Genomic DNA, 16,200 nt, shown 5'->3' with positions numbered 1-16,200 from the left:
AGCGGGAATCCAGGCCACGGATTTTTGCCCAGCTGGAGAAGCAGGACCAGGGAGGTACCGCTGGTTAAAGGTCAGCTGCTGAGGGCTTTGGGGACACACCTGAACCGGGCCAAGGGGAGATGTAGTGAGTGGGTGTGGCTTCGGGGGTATCTGAGAGACATCCGGGCCTGGGGATCCTTGGTGTAGTGATGGTGTAATGGACTGTACTCGATGGGGGTTCTTGGGGCATTTGGCCTTTATGTGTCCCAGTTCATTACATTTAAAACATCGCCCATCTGACGGGTCACTGGGCCGAGGTGGGTTGCTGGAGACTGGTGAGGTGGGACTGTAGGTGGTTTGAGGTTTTACTTGGGTTGTAGCTGGGGTCTTGATTGGCCCCCTGTGGTAGGATTTATTGTCCGTTTGTCCCTTGTTAGATTCACTCCCCTGGGTGGTAGCTTTTTTCTTTTCTGCCACAGCCATCCATTTGGCTCCAATCTCCCCTGCCTCAGTGAGATTTTTTTGGTTTCCCATCTTGTATGTAGCGTGTAATGTCCTCAGGAACCCCATCCAAGAACTGCTCTATCAGGAGGTTTAGTTTGGCCATGGATTTAACATTGGCTCCTGATAACCAGGAAAAATACTGCTTTTCAAGGTAGTGGGCGTGTTTTGGAAATGACACCTCTGGTTTCCATTTCTGGGCTCTTTTCCGAGAAGGATGATCAGTAGGTGGGAGAGGGGTTGGTTTGGTTGGATCATTCTGCTTAGCCTTTTCTAATTCCAGTTCTGTCTGGTTTAACTCCATTTGTCTCCTGTGCTCACCATCTTTGGCTTCCATCTCCCTCTTGTGGGCAGCTTCTTCCTTGGCCAATTCTGCTCTAACTAGGTCTATTTGCAACCTAGCAAGTTCCAGTTTGTCAACTGTGTCACTGCCATTCATGTTTGTGCCTTCTGGTGCTGGCCACACCCCTCTGCAGTCAGTGAAGTGTGTTTCCCCCAATTCCTACCCCTTTCTATTCCCGGATAGACTGAATAGAAAAGAAACAAACTCTGTATTTGCATTTGGTGTTATGCTGATGTAGCGGGTTCACAGCTACCAACTGTGCTTTAGACTGAGAAAGAGGAAAAAAAATGTCCCCCTCTTCACAGCACTAAACAAACCGGTCTAGCAAGTGCCTCTTGCAAATTCTAAGTATCTCTCAGTAGGGGTCTCTTCTAACAAAAGCCTTGCTAGAAAACCCTTATTCCCTTCAGCCAGCCTCGCTGAAAATCTCCTTCTAACAAAACCTTGTTAGAAACCGAATACTTCTAACCCCCCCCCTCAGGTTGCTTTCCTGCTCTAGAAGAAGAGAATAGCTCTTTTCGGCTTAGCCCAGCTGAAAAAAACTCCTAACAATACCTTGTTAGACAACCTTGTTTGTTTGCCTTCGGGGTATTTCTCCCTCCTAACCTGCATTCCTGCTTTAGGAGAAGAGAATAGCTCTCAATGGCTCTCTGGTTCAAGTCACCGCTGCTCACCATGTCATAGCTTTCTCCCCCACTTGGAGCTTTTGGGTTCACAAGATGGGGACCTGCATGGACTCCCCTAAACTAAAATCCTAGTTTAGATCTGATACGCTGCCACCAGTCCGTTTTCTAAGTGTCTGAGACACTGCCTGTTCCCCCAACTTTCCCTGGGGAACACAGATTCAATCTCCCTGACTCTCTACACCCAGGGAAGCAGCCCACTTCCCCCCACCCTCTCTCCTAGCCACTTTGGAGAGAGACACACCGATTCAACTCTGTGAATCAACCTCAGGAGGAACTCACTCTTCCCCCCTCCCCTTCCCTTGAATCTCCCCAAGAGAAGGAATTAACCAAGTCCAAAGAAAAGAAAAGAATTTATTAAAAGAACAAAAAAAGAAATGACAGAGATGGTGTCCTACCAGGATGGAACAATACACAGAGCCTAAATTATAAACCTGGAGAGAACTCCCCCTCCCCCTTTCTTTCTCATTAAAAGCAAAGTACAGCAATAGAAATAGAGATTACTTCAGCAAAACAAACAATTGCCAATGCAGAAATAAAAGTAAAAAAATACTAGTTCGCCTTTCTAATACTCACTAGACTGAATAGAAGAACAATACTGCAGAAACCTGGGAGGACTTGATTAAGATGTCTGGACCCCCTTAACTCCCAAGAGAGACACTCTAAAACAAAGAACAGGAAAAAATAAACTTCTCTCCACAGAGATTTGAAAATACCTTGTCCCTGATTGGTCCTCTGGTCGGGTGGTCATCAGGTACTGCTTGTTAACCCAGTACAGCTAAAAGACCTTAACCCTTAACTAACTGTTCATGACAATGTTGAACAGCACTGGTCCCAGTACCGACCCCTCAGGGATACCACTATTTATCTCTCTCCATTCTGAAAACTGATAATTTATTCCTACCCTTTGTTTCCCATCTTTTAACCAGTTACTGATCCATGAGAGGACTTTCCTCTTACCCCATGATGGCTTACTTTTCAAAAATCATTTTAAATTAAATACTTTTTTAAATCTATATTTTTTTTAGAAATCTAGACCTATTATGTGTTTTGGTTTAACTTGCATTTTCCTCATGTTAAATTTGCATAATCCTAACAAAACATTTACTTCATTCATAACTTTTATATATCTCATTGGTCCTGACACCCCCCCTGTAAATTCAAACACTCCCCCTAATTTCAATTCCTGGGGAAACCACTGGCTGGGTCCATTCTGGGGGGCTGTGAGCGAGACCCGCACGTTTGCCCTCACTCCTCGTCCCCAGCCAGCTCCAGACTAACAACCCCCTCTAGTCCCTCCCTCCTCTGCTCAGCTCCTTCCCCGGGCCAGGAGGTCACCTGACCTCTGTCTCCCACACCTTCAGTTGGCACCTTTGCAGAGGTGGGGCCCAGGCCATCAGTTGCTAGGAGACAGAGTGCCAGGCATTTAGGTGCACTGGCCCCCTGCTCTGCAGCAATCACACCCCCTTATCCCACCACCTAGGTAGTAAGAACTACATAGGGGACACTGAGACACCAACATCATATTCAGAGAAAAGATTAAGAACATTTCCACCTTGTCACAGTGGTTTCTATCCCAGCTCTGGGAGGGGAGTGGGATCTGGTGGTTAGAGGTAGAGCTGGTAGCAAGGACTCCTGGGTTCTCTCTACAGGGGAGTGCTGTCTAGTGGTTAGAGCAGGCCAGGATTGGGGCCGTGAGCCCCCTTACCTTGCTGCAGCGGGAGGACCACATCCTGTTTCTGGGTCCCAGCGGGGGCTTCGCTGTGGTGCAGAGGCTTGGGCTGACAGGCCTTGTCCAGCTTAGTAAAGCTTTTATTCTATGCAACTATTTAAAAAACAACAGATCTTAGAAAACATTTTTTCTTTATACAAAAACCAGGATAACGTGGCAATGGCAGGTGGACAGAAGAGGGACATTCTCAGCTTCTGGGCAGCCTCCGTGTAGACTTGGTACCAGGAAGGGGTGGTGAGTGCCAGTCACCAGAGCTGGTACGCTGGAAATATCGCGGCTTGTTCTTCTGGAAAATGTCCTCCAGGTTTGGTGGATAATAAGCCCCGAAGAGTATGGCCCCTTCCCAGCCTTAATCCCACAGAGCCCCGTACCCAACAAGGAACCACATGGTCTGTGAAGAAAACTACAGCAAGTACAGATGAGGAATTGAAAGCACTGACCGCTTACTCATAGCCACTTAAGCGGGAGGCAGAAAGCTGAGAACTATTCATGTCTCCTTAGAAGGATGTCCAGGCTTCTCAGGTCCACTTCTGCCATATTCTCTCCCGGTGAGGGATCCTGGTTGATTCCTCTGCAAACTAATAAAGCCAAGCAAGAACTATCACTACACAGAGCTCTATTGATGTGTTCAATCTTATCCTCATCCCTGCCTCCCTCTGCAGTCCCATCTTCATCTGCCCCACTTGATGAACAGAGACTGAGTCAACGCCAACAGACACCGCTCTACTCCACTATCCACTACCCTGCAGGATTTTTGTCCCCTCCTACTTCTTCACCGCTCCCGATACACAGCTTTTGGGCTGCACACCTAGCATGCCTGCCCGTGTCCTAAGAAGGGAGACAGCACAAGGAGAGGAAAGGAGAGAGAAGGTCCATGGGGCTGATCAATGGACACGTTGAGTAGGCAATTTGGGGTCCGTGCATCAGTGGCTTAATTGTATGATATCTGGGGGTGGGGGCTGCACTGTGAGGTAGAGGGGCTTATGGTTCCCAAGCAGTACTGAGGGAATGTGGGATTCAGAAGCCTTGGAGAATAAGGGCAGGGTGGAGGGGGTTGAAAGACCCCAGTGTGGCTGGGAAGGGTAACAGGAATTGGAGAGGGAAGCCTGGCAGGCTGTGGATGGCATGGGGAAATGTGGTGCTGGGGAAGTGGGGCCCAGCAATGGAGAAATAGGTTGGAGCCAATTGGGGTTGAGGTGTAGGGATTGGGTGTCATGGAGGATGTTGGGGTGCCCTGAGATGGGGAACAGATGGGGTGGATTGGAGGGCCACGTGCAGTGGGCAGATTGGGGTGGGGTGAGTGGAGTGCTGGCAAGTCTGGGGATGCTGGAACAGGTTGGAGGAGGTTGAATGGGTCCCGGTGGGGGGCAGGCTGGAATGCACTGAAGGAAATGCTGGGTGCATTACCTTGAGTGGCCACCTGGTGTCACTATATTTTCCTCCCAGAGCAAGAGTGAAACCAGGTGGCCAGTCCAGATAACTCACAAACCATTTCCCCTCATCAAGGGACAGTGACAACGAGGGGCCAGTCGGGGTTAATGCACAAAGTATTTCCCTCATGGAGCAGCAGTGTCAGTGGGAGGCCTCTTGGGAGAGTCCAGACAGCATTTATCTCATGGAGCAAGACACACACCGGCTGGGCCAGGGCTGGGGCCCTGCGTGGCCACACGGTGTCACTGTTGCTCTATGCAGGAACTGCTCTGTGCAATACCCTGCGTGGCCACACGGTGTCACTGTTGCTACACGCAGGAACTGCTCTGTGCAATACCCTGCGTGGCCACACGGTGTCACTAGTAATTTCCCTCATGGAGCCACAGAGACACTAGGTCAGGGGTCAGCAACCTCCGGCAGCCACGTGCCAAAGACGTCACGGGAGCCGATTTTCAATGGCACGCGGCTGCCTGCCGGGACTCCAGGGTGCCATTAACAATCCTGCAAGCACGGCAAGCCGCAGGGTCCGCGCTCCCGGGCTGGAGCACCGGGCCGAGCGCAGCAAGCCGCCGGCCCCTCCCCCGGATCCCTGCTGCCATGCGCAGCGCTCTGGGGCCGGGGCTGCGCGCTCCCGTGTGGCAGCGTTTGGCTCTGCAGGGAGAGAAAGACGCTCCCTGCTCATCCGGAGCCCTGCCCCCACGCACGCAGCGCTCTGGGGCTGTGTGCTCCCGCGGGGCAGCATAGGCTGGCTCTGCTTTGTAGCCTGATTTGGGGTGTTTCTTCACTCAGAGAAACTGTCTCTACAGAAGCAGAGATTTTTCTCTTTCCCTGCTTCTCCGTTTGCATCACTGACTGCTTCACTTATTTCCGCCTCCTGAACTGTTACTTCAGAACTTCCGTCTTCTATCGTCAGACTCTCAGTGGCTTCTGCACTGCCAATTTCCTCCTCTGACTCCACAGATTGAATCTGCAACTCCATTTCTGAAGGTACTGTGTCTGCTTGAGCTAATTCTCTTGTTTTACTTCTAGTCACTGGTCCAGTAGATTTTTCTACCTCTGTCGGTTCCACCATACCAATAGGGATGGGAATCAATTCTTCAACCTCCTCTGCTATATTTTCTCCCTTTTCTAGTTCTTTAATCTTTTCCAACAACCGACCACGGTCTACTCTATAGGCTACCAGCATCTGCTGAACTTCCCTGAATAACTCCATCTTTTTATCCAGTTTCTTTCCCAATGAACTACAAGCTACAAGCAAGCATTCAACAGCTATTCCCTTCACCACTTTAGCTCTTTTCTTTTTCTGCTCTGTTTCTTCCTCAAATACATTGCTCACAAAACCCCATGGGTTTCTCAACTGCTCCAAATCTCCACCATGTTCCTGAATATATCTCCTAGCAAAGTTTTTTTTCCAAAGCCAAACTGCTAGCAACTCCAACACATTCCACTCCTGCTCTATCTTCACTTTTAATACTCTTAATACGAAATAGAGAATTCATCTTTCTTTTTCTAGTATATTCACTAGAATCAATCCTCTGATTTAGTTCTGATACAAAAAGACATCCCTTTACAGAAACAACAGAATAACACCCCTTAACCGGTTTAACAGTGTATATCATAAAAAGTCCCAAGTAAATAGAGGGAGTGGGGATACGTTCCCTCCCTTCTCTCGATGGCTTATAGCAGATCGAGAGGTCTTTCCCCTCTGTCGGGACCTGCCAAATATCGGGGGAATACTGAGGCAGACGGATCAGAGGTGCAGTCCAGAAGAGTTAATGGGACTGAGACAAGGTATCTTTGAACTAGTCAAGTTCTGACTGATTGCGGCCTTTCTGGCGGCTATTAATACCTTGCTGTATTAACTCCCCGCCACCACTAGTGTGGGTCACTGAATTCCGTGCGGCTGTAAATATTTTATCGGTACCATTCGTTATATTTCAACTTACAAAGCCCCTTTCTGCGCGCATATCACTTTTAAACAATAATATCAAAAACTAGTCATAAGCTAAGGTAAAAGTAAAACCTTAGGAGGTTTAACCACAATACAAAACGGAAATACTGGGCGTGCTGCCAGCAGCAATAACCAGGGTCCAGGAATATCTGGAATTCCCTGGATTCCTGTCACACACTCCTCAAATCTTCTCCTGCCTGGCTCGCCAGCCTGTAGCCTGATTTGGGGTGGGTTAGTAGGGACAGTGGAATTTATCCACTTTAATTAATTTTCTAATTAATTAATATTAAATAATACTAAATTATGTTGATGATGATTAATAGATAATAATATAGGTATGGCTCGCCAATATGTGTGATCAGAAGATAAAGTTCATCTTGAATCAGGCTTCACAGAATTTATACAAGGAGATTGGGGATATAGGACAGGAATTTACACTGAAACAAAATTAGTCAATCAAGACCTTTTATTTAAAATCAATGAATCAATAACTAAATGCAAAAATGTTAAAAGCAGTTTGAGATTACAAAGTTCCAAAATATCACAGTTCTTTGAGAGATAAATCTATGACAATACACAGTTCTAAATGCACTCTGTAGCACTAGGGTGTTGTTCACACCTTTGATAGGTAAGTGATGAAGTGATGAAAAATGGTTATGAGTTAACCCTTTATAGACTAGATGCTTTAAAGGTAAAGCAGAAATAAGAATTATTTCATACTTACAACTTTGAAAAGAAATAACACCACGATTTATCAGTAGTTGACAGCTTTCGTAGGCGTAGGCAGGGTGAGGCGATGGAAGATAGAAAGATGGGTGTATCGCCTGCCTAATGGTGGATTGTCACCCTTTTTATAGGGAGAAATCCTTCCTCCTATGCCCAAATTTGTCTTTCTCCCACGGAAAGGTGAGGGTACCTATTCTCATAGGCTGACCTTTTATGTGCATATGAATGACAGATATGTACACAATTTGGGTGGCTTGATCACCATAGAAGGTGTCGAACCTGGAGAACAGGGTAGGGCATGCTGTGATGGCAAGGGAGGAGCTCAGCCCAGGAGCACCCCCAGCTGGAGACACCCCACTTGGGGACACCCCACCCCCCTTTATACAGTATGAGTGTCTCCATCTTGTTCCTCCAATTGATGATCTCCACGGAGTGGGAATCCAGGCCGCAGATGCAGGGGTCCCCCTGGCTGCAGGGGCGCAGGCGGACGCACACTCGCACGTGGGCTGGGGGGCTGGCACGGCGGGGCTCGGCCAGGCTGGCTTTCTGCTGGGACAGCATGGTGCCAAGTCTTCCCCCAGTAGCATGGGGATGGAATAATTGTCATAGACAGCAAAAGTCCACGTTCCTGACCAGCCCTTGTACTGGACAAGCAATTCAGCTGTGGGTAAGCTTACCGATTTTGACATGAATGGAAAAATTGTGATTTTGACCTCTGGGTTGATGAATTTCGGGTCCACTAAGGACTGGTGGATAACTGACACGCTCGCTGCGGTGTCTCTCCACGCCGTAATCTCCTTCCTGCCCACTCTCAAGGTTTCCCTGCGCTTCGGGGGTATTTGAGAGACATCCGGGCCTGGGGATCCTTGGTGTAGTGATGGTATAATGGACTGTACTCGATGGGGGTTTTGGGGGCATTTGGCCTTTGTGTGTCGCAGTTCATTACATTTAAAACATCACCCATTTGATGGGTCACTGGGCCGAGGTGGGTTGCTGGAGACTGGTGAGGTGGAACTGTAGGTGGTTTGAGGTTTTACTTGGGTTGCAGCTGGGGTCTTGATTGGCCCCCTGTGGTAGGATTTATTGTCCATTTGTCCCTTGTTAGATTCGCTCCCCTGGGTGGTAGCTTTTTTCTTTTCTGCCACAGCCATCCATTTGGCTCCAATCTCCCCTGCCTCAGTGAGATTTTTTTGGTTTTCCATCTTGTATGTAGCGTGTAATGTCCTCAGGAACCCCATCCAAGAACTGCTCCATCAGTATCAGGAAGTTTAGTTCGTCCATGGATTTAACATTGGCTCCCGATAACCAGGAAAAATACTGCTTTTCAAGGTGGTGGGCATGTTTTGGAAATGACACCTCGGGTTTCCATTTCTGGGCTCTGAAACGCTGACGGGCATGATCAGGGGTTATGCCCATTCTGTATCTGGCCGTGGTTAGGAACAGTTTATAGTCGTTCATTTTGTCCTTAGGCATTTCAGCTGCCACCTCGGATAAGTCTCCGCACAGCTGTGACCTCAGCTCTACCATGTACTGGTTTTCAGGGATGCTGTACCCAATGCAGGCCCTTTCAAAGTTTTCTAAGAAGGCCTCAACGTCATCCCCTGTCCTGTAGGCGGGAACTCTTTTCCGAGAAGGTTGATCAGTAGATGGAAGAGGGTTTGGATTGGTTGGATCATTCTGCTTAGCCTTTTCTAATTCCAGAGCCTGCTTCTGGATTTCCAGTTCTTTCTCTTTTAACTCAATTTGTCTTCTCTGCTCAGCCTCTTTGTGCCTGAGCCTATTGTACTGTTTACTGCCCAGCCCTGCCACCGAGGGCCTGACCTCATTGTACTGATCGTTGCTCAGCCCCTGCACCAGAGGGCCTGAGCTTTCTAACCCTGTTGACTGTCATTCAGCCGGTTCAACAGGAGACGAGGAGTGAGTCGGTGTGGCTCCCCTCCGGCTGCGAGGAGGGTCGAGCCCCGGCTCAACCGATTACAGGAGGTCAGAGCAGAGGGCTTGGGCTGACCAGGATGGGCTAGGCTGTAACTTCCCTCTCTGGCTAACCAAGGATTTGCTCCACTGTCCGGCCGGCTAATGAACCCATTGTTACCAGCGCTGGCTGCGTGGCTCTGCAAATGCTGCCGGAGATGGTACAAGTCTCCTCTGGGGTCTCAGCGGGACTCAGGGGGCGGCAGGCTCCTCCAGCCTAAGGAGGTGGCAGGGCCTGTGGCTTCCCATAGAAGAAGAAGATTTGGAGCCCTTTGTAGTCTGGCTCAATGAAGGGGGCCCTCCCAGAGACTGCTCCAAAGCTGGGGTCTTAGTACCCATCCTGTGGATCTGCAACAGTGGGTCCAGCAGCTGGCTGGACAATTCTTCCCCCACCCCTAGTCCTGTCCTCCCCACTCCCATACTTGCCTTCTCCTGGTAGATCTCCATCTCCATGTCCTACCTGGAGAAGTCCCACTCCTCAGCCCCGGGTCAGTGGCTCGCCTCCCGTGTCATTTGCAGGACATCCCGCAGCGCCCGTGGGATCACACCTGGCTGTTCTGTGCTGCCCAGCATGGTGTGCGTCTTACCTGGGGTGGGGGGCAGGAAATGACTTCCACAGCCCCGTACCCCGCCTCTGGGCTCAGCCTTCCCCTCACTCACCAGCACCGGTGCGCCCATAGGCCAGCACACTGGCATTCTGCCCCTCCAGCAGGTGGCGCAGGACAGGCTGCACGGAGCTGGTGTAGATGTCGTTTTGCAGCTTCTGTGGTGGTGTTTCTTCTGGTGGGGAATGCCTCTACCCAACCAAAGAAGGCATCTATGATTACCAGTAGGTACTGGAATCCCTCTTTGCTCCGTGGCAATTTGTCTATGTAGTCAATTTTTATTCTATGCCAGGGTCCTACTCGTCTCTGGTGCATACGGGGCTGGTAATGTGGTGGCCAGGCTTTATCCTGAGCACACCTGATGCAATTTTGAACCCAAGATTTAACATCATCTTCCATCCCTTTCCACTGGGCTACCTCTTAGCCTGCTTAGCGTCCCTTCCACTCCCTCATGCATGAACCGATGTGCAACATTAACCAGTTCCTGTTTTTCTGTCTTTCCTGGGGTTCTCTGTGGGGAATGTAAACAGTTATTGTCATTAATAAATTCATCAATTGACTGCGGATCCCCCATTACCTTTCCTGCCTGACTTCTAGTTGCTACTGCAGCTATATCATACTGCCGTGCTATACCATCTACTTTATTATTACAAAGAGCCTCTGGAGTGTTCTGTCTGCTATGGGCCTTTACATGCCTGACCTTTAAACAGCCAGGATGTTGTTACCCATTGGTAAATCCATTTCCACTCCTCTACATACGAAATGCTTTTCCCATCTGCTGCCTTCCACCCATTTCTTTCCCAGTCATGCATCCAGTATTGTATTCCCTTGACACAGAAATCACTATCTGCATAGATAAACACAGGTCTGGGGTTGTTCTTCTATGGCTGTAGTACCCGATCTATGGCATGGAGTTCAGCATGCTGGGCTGACCCATGATCCAAATAGCCCTGTAGTATTTCCTCTTCTAAGTTAATTGCTGCATATTTAATTTTCCTTATGCCTTTAAGCACCATTGAGCTCCCATCTGTGACCCACACGTGTCCCTCTATCCCGATGGTATCTAGCTCCTCCAAGGGGGGTGCCTGTATCAGGGCTATTCTTTGCTCTAATGTAACCTCGGGGCAGTCATGTTTATTGCCTTTTTCAATCAGAGCGTGAGTCAATAGGTCGGGTCTAGACACGGTCTCCGTGGTGACTCCTCTGTTTATCAATGTGAGGGTCCACTGAGCCATGCGGGTGTTTGAGACCTTACCCCCAACCAGTTACCCAGACAATGTACTTTAAAGGGGTGTGGGTACTTTGGATTGTTAGGGGAGCCCTTCCAGTTAGGGGTTCAAAAGACTGGACTGTCCACACCGCTGCCAAACATTCCCTCTCACAGGGATTAAAATTCATTTCTGGCCCCTGTAACTTCCTAGATTTGTAAGCTACCGGGACCAGTTTATCTTCTTCATTCTTTTGGAGGAGAGTAGCTGCTAATGCCAGGTCCTTAGCCGCGAGTCGGATTACGAATGGCTGGGACTCATCTGGGAATCGCAGAGCAGGGGCTGTTAGGGCTTTTTGTTTAAGCACCCTTAGAGCCTCCTCTTGCTCTGATCCCCACTCCCACTTTACCTTTTTCTTAAGCAGTTTCCACAAGGGCAGTGTAATCTCAGCATATTTGTAAATATGAGGTCTTAGAAAATTAAACCCTCCCATCAAGACCCATTTGCTCATAGAAAAAAAAATAGTATTTGGTTTCAGTTTTCCAGTTCAGCAAATCTATTACATATCAATACATACCCCTCATTGATCATCATTTTTATGTTTTCTTTTAAGAGCAAGAATGTAAATTGTGTGAATTTTTAAACTATTTAGCTTATAAGGGGGGAGAAGGGGTCATCATGGCTAGACATCCATTACAAGGTTATTAGTATGTTAAATCCATTCCCTAATTAGTATTCAATGCAACATTTAAACAAGACATATTTACAATACAAAACAAACCAACACTACATATTAGCTACAAAGCTTAAGAAAAAACCTCATGAAATAAAAGTGACAGTTAAAATATTTTAAGTTCTTCCTCAAATAAAACAGAAGTTTGCACTATACTTGATTCTGCAACTGCTGTACTCCAAAATAAGCCATATGGAATTTGCTCGTACCATCTTAAAACCTTGAAGTTACTAAGCCAGCTGTGTATCTAAAACCGAATACACCAATTGCAAAACCAGGAATGAATCAAACTTATCTAAGAGGATTTGTAAAGCCTTCCCCACTAAAGTTACTACTTTTCTTGCTCTTCCAGGTGAGAAATAGGTTTTTGTAGTGCACTGTTCTGTCTGTAGATAAAGGCACTGTTTACAGCTCTGAGTTCTCCCAGCTGTTCAAGTGAAGAAACACAGGGATCATGATCCTTTAACATATCTGGTAACTTGCACAACTTCTCCTGAAAGCGACGAGAACGCCTCACAGGGGTCAAGAATTTTATATCTTTAACAGCAGAGTCATTTGCCTCACACTGCATCATCTTCTTCATGCTTTCTAAGTATGGAGTGGTTGACAAACTGTATCTAATTAAATAAGACTCCTCCTTTTCTTTTTCAGGAGTCTTAAATTCTAAGTTTGCATCTTTTATTGTATCTTCAGTTTTGTAGTTTTCAGACTTCTTAGTTTGTTCCTTATACTTTGTTCTGTGCTTTTTACTTTCTTTAGGTAAGGTCTCTTGTCTTGACTTCAAGGATGAATCTGTTTCCTCTTTCTTGATCACTTCATTGCTAATCTCTGTCTTCTCTTCATCATTAAAGTTGAGCTCTTTGAAGACTTCCTCTACATTCTCTACTGCAGAGTTAGCTTCTTTGCCGATAACCTCTTCCTTCACACATTCCTCAACAACTGACTTTAGATTTTCAGTATTCTTCATAATATCTGCTACTGTGTGTCGTAACTCATCCTTAGGCTGTGCTCCTGCCAGAATAGCCTCCTCATAAACAGCCATGATCTTTTCAATTGGGCCCAGCTGTTCAAGACGCATGCGACACACCCAGTATTTTGCAAGTTTTTTCGCATCTGGAGCGCTCTGAATTAGCTCTTCCAGCATTGCACGTACTTGATCCCCAGGAAAACCCTGTTCTGTTAAATGTAGATATTCCGCAAGACTTTTGTTGACATTTTCGCCGAATAATCTTTGCTCATCCTCTTCTAGTATGGTAACCCAGAAAGACTCAACTGGTTCTTCTGGAGTTTCTTGTGATGTCTATCTCTCAGGCTGGGCTACTTGTAGCACAGTAGATGATGGCCTCTTTGTCACTTTTCCTTTGGTTACCTTCCATTCAGCCAGACGAATTCTTCTCTCTTCTGTTGACTCTTTTGGCAGAACATATTTTCTGTTGCCAGCTTTTGAATCCTGGGTGGCCTTGGTACCACAGGTTACAGAAATAGACTTTGCTGAAGTTCCTAATCTGACATCTCTGAGTGGAACCTCAGTTCTCTTTGTCCCAGGCACAGAAGGGGGCTTAGCATTGTGAAGAGCTGTCTTTAATGATGGTGACCCACTTCTATCAGGCTTTTTCTGGACAGTCATATTATTTGCAGACACACTTGTGACTATTTGTTTCTCCTTGTTCTGGATGGACTTTGAGTGGGTGCTATGAGAAGCCCTTACAGGTGGTCTCTTCTGAAAGGGGGTGGCATGTATAGGTTTAGCAGCACTAGCCAAATTTGTGGCTCTAATATTATTTATGACTGCATTATTGCTGCTGGTGGATGATGGTCTCACTGCTGGTTTGGTGGCAGGAGCTACAGGTTTCTTGTTTGCCAAAGAACTCTTTGCATCCTCATTTTCTAGTGTTTTTCGGAAGGAGTTTATCTTTGATGGGATAACCTTGCCACAATATGAGCCAGGCACGTGTTTCTTTGGCAGGCTGACAGAGTTCTGCTTGTCTGCAATCAGTTGCTTTTCTTTGTTTCTTTTGTGCAGGAAGGACTGGCTAAATGACACACGATACGTTTTTATTTCAACAGCTTCATCTTTGGAAGTGTTAATAGCTGAACTAAAATCTTCAGGTCTGCAATTTGTTCCTACAGTTGAGTTTGTCAATACGGTAGTGGTTTTCAAGGTTTCATCCTTTGAAGCAGTGCTTTTTTTCAGAGTGTTTGATTGAGTCCATGGAGGTCTATTAACATTTTCTTTATCTTCCATTTTCTGCTTAGCAGATTTTAAGACCTTTATTTTGTCTTCTGGTTTATCACTAGCTGCTTTCCCAGTTCTGTTGTTGCTGATATTTGTCCGCTTCTCCTGTATGAGCAATCCAGAAATGGCCTTTTTTCTTAACAAGTACTCTTCAACCTTTTGTCTTCTTTGTTCTCTGTAGGCCGGCTCGGCTCTCCGGGTGGCCGGGAGCTGCGAGGGGAGGCGGCCGCTCATAGCCGCGGACGATATAAAGGGCGGGAGCCACAGAACAGCTGCGCTGCCGCCGCTGACCTGGGAACCAAGAGTAGGAGTGGGCTGATAAAGTTTGCGGATGACACCAAGTTGGGGGGTATTGCCAATTCGGAAGAGGATCGGGATATTCTCCAGGGAGATTTAGATGACCTTGTAAACTGGAGTATTAGTAACAGGATGAAATTCAATAGTGAGAAGTGTAAGGTTATGCATTTAGGGATGACTAACAAGAACTTTAGTTATAAGCTGGGGACGCACCAGTTGGAAGTAACGGAGGAGGAGAAGGACCTAGGAGTCCTGGTTGATCGTAGGATGACTATGAGTAGGCAATGTGATGTGGCCGTTAAAAAAGCTAATGCGGTCTTGGGTTGCATTAGGCGAGGTATTTCTAGTAGGGATAAGGAGGTGCTAGTCCCGTTATATAAGGCGTTGGTGAGACCTCATTTGGAGTATTGTGTGCAGTTTTGGTCTCCCATGTTTAAGAAGGATGAATTCAAACTAGAACAGGTACAAAGAAGGGCCACTAGAATGATCCGAGGAATGGAAGGCCTTTCGTATGAAAGGAGACTTGAGGAGCTCGGTTTGTTTTCCTTATCCTTCTTTTGGTTAAGAGGAGATATGATTACACTCTTTAAATATATCAGAGGGATAAATACCAGGGAAGGAGAGGAATTATTTCAGCTCAGTGCTAATGTGGACACGAGGACAAACGGATATAAATTGTCAGTCAGGAAATTCAGGCTTGAAATTAGACGAAGGTTTCTAACCATCAGGGGAGTGCAATACTGGAACAGCCTACCGAGGGAAACAGTGGGGGCAAAGGACCTCCATGACTTTAAGATTAAGCTAGATAAGTTTATGGAGGAGATGGTATGATAGGATAACGGGCTTAGTCAATAGGTCAATTAAGTGCCACACTGGTAAATAGTACAATGGGTCAATGGTATGATGTAACCTTTTCCAGAGGGTTTGGCTGGAGAGTCTTGCCCGCATGCTCGGGGTTCAGCTGACCGCCATATTTGGGGTCGGGAAGGAATTTTCCTCCAGGGAAGATTGGCAATGGCCCTGGAGGTTTTTCGCCTTCCTCCGAAGCATGGGGCAGGGGTCGCTGCAAGGAGTGGGTGGATCGGCTTATGTGGCCTGCATCTTGCAGGAGGTCAGACTAGATGATCATAATGGTCCCTTCTGATCTTGAATTCTATGATTCTAAGACCCATAGGGAATGTTGGTCGGTAGGAGCCGGCATTTCTATCAGGGCTCTTACTTTTCGTTGGTCTACCTGCCTCCCTTCCTTTCCTATAACGATGCCTAGATAAGTCACTTGAGACTGGACCAACTGGGCTTTTTCTAAGCTAACTTTAAAACCAGTCTCTTGGATTAGAGCCAAAACATTTTCAGTTAATCATTGTACCTGTGCCTCAGTTTCCCCCCAAAATTAAAATATCATCTACATAGGAAAACACAAAGGCCCGATCTTGTGGGCTAAGGCGATCCAGCATGTCTCTGACATGTTTGAGCTATAGCTGGGCTATTGTGAAATCCTTGGGGTAGACGCTGGTATGCCCATTGCTGGCCATTGGCCGTGAAGGCAAATCTATCCTGTGAGTCTGGGTGCAATGGGATAGCAAAGAAGCAATTAGCCAAATCAATGACTGAGAAATACTTTGAAGTAGCCTGAACCTTTTGAATTACCTGGGTCATATCAGCTACTATAAGGGCCATAGGGATTGTGCCTTTGTTAACACGCCTATAGTCGATAGTTAAACGCTGTCTGCCTTGAGGACTGGCCAGACGGGAGAGTTTAAAGGGGAGTTTCATTTTTCGAATGACCCCCTGCTGTTCTAAGTCC

At 47.1% G+C, this 16,200-nt stretch overlaps 1 protein-coding gene and 1 pseudogene across 1 annotated transcript in view; both read right to left on the bottom strand.

The window, feature by feature from the left end:
- Positions 1–16,200, bottom strand: part of LOC120381973 (zinc finger protein 850-like) — a 754,134-nt gene that overhangs the window by 580,417 nt on the left and 157,517 nt on the right. The gene's annotated exons all lie outside the window — the stretch shown is intronic.
- On the bottom strand, positions 11,668–14,375 carry LOC120381974 (annotated as a pseudogene).

This window comes from Mauremys reevesii, linkage group 14, assembly GCF_016161935.1.
Source record: "Mauremys reevesii isolate NIE-2019 linkage group 14, ASM1616193v1, whole genome shotgun sequence".
NCBI lineage: Eukaryota > Metazoa > Chordata > Testudines > Geoemydidae > Mauremys > Mauremys reevesii.
Note: the sequence above shows the minus strand (reverse complement) of the source record. Positions and strands in the feature narration are given on the sequence as shown.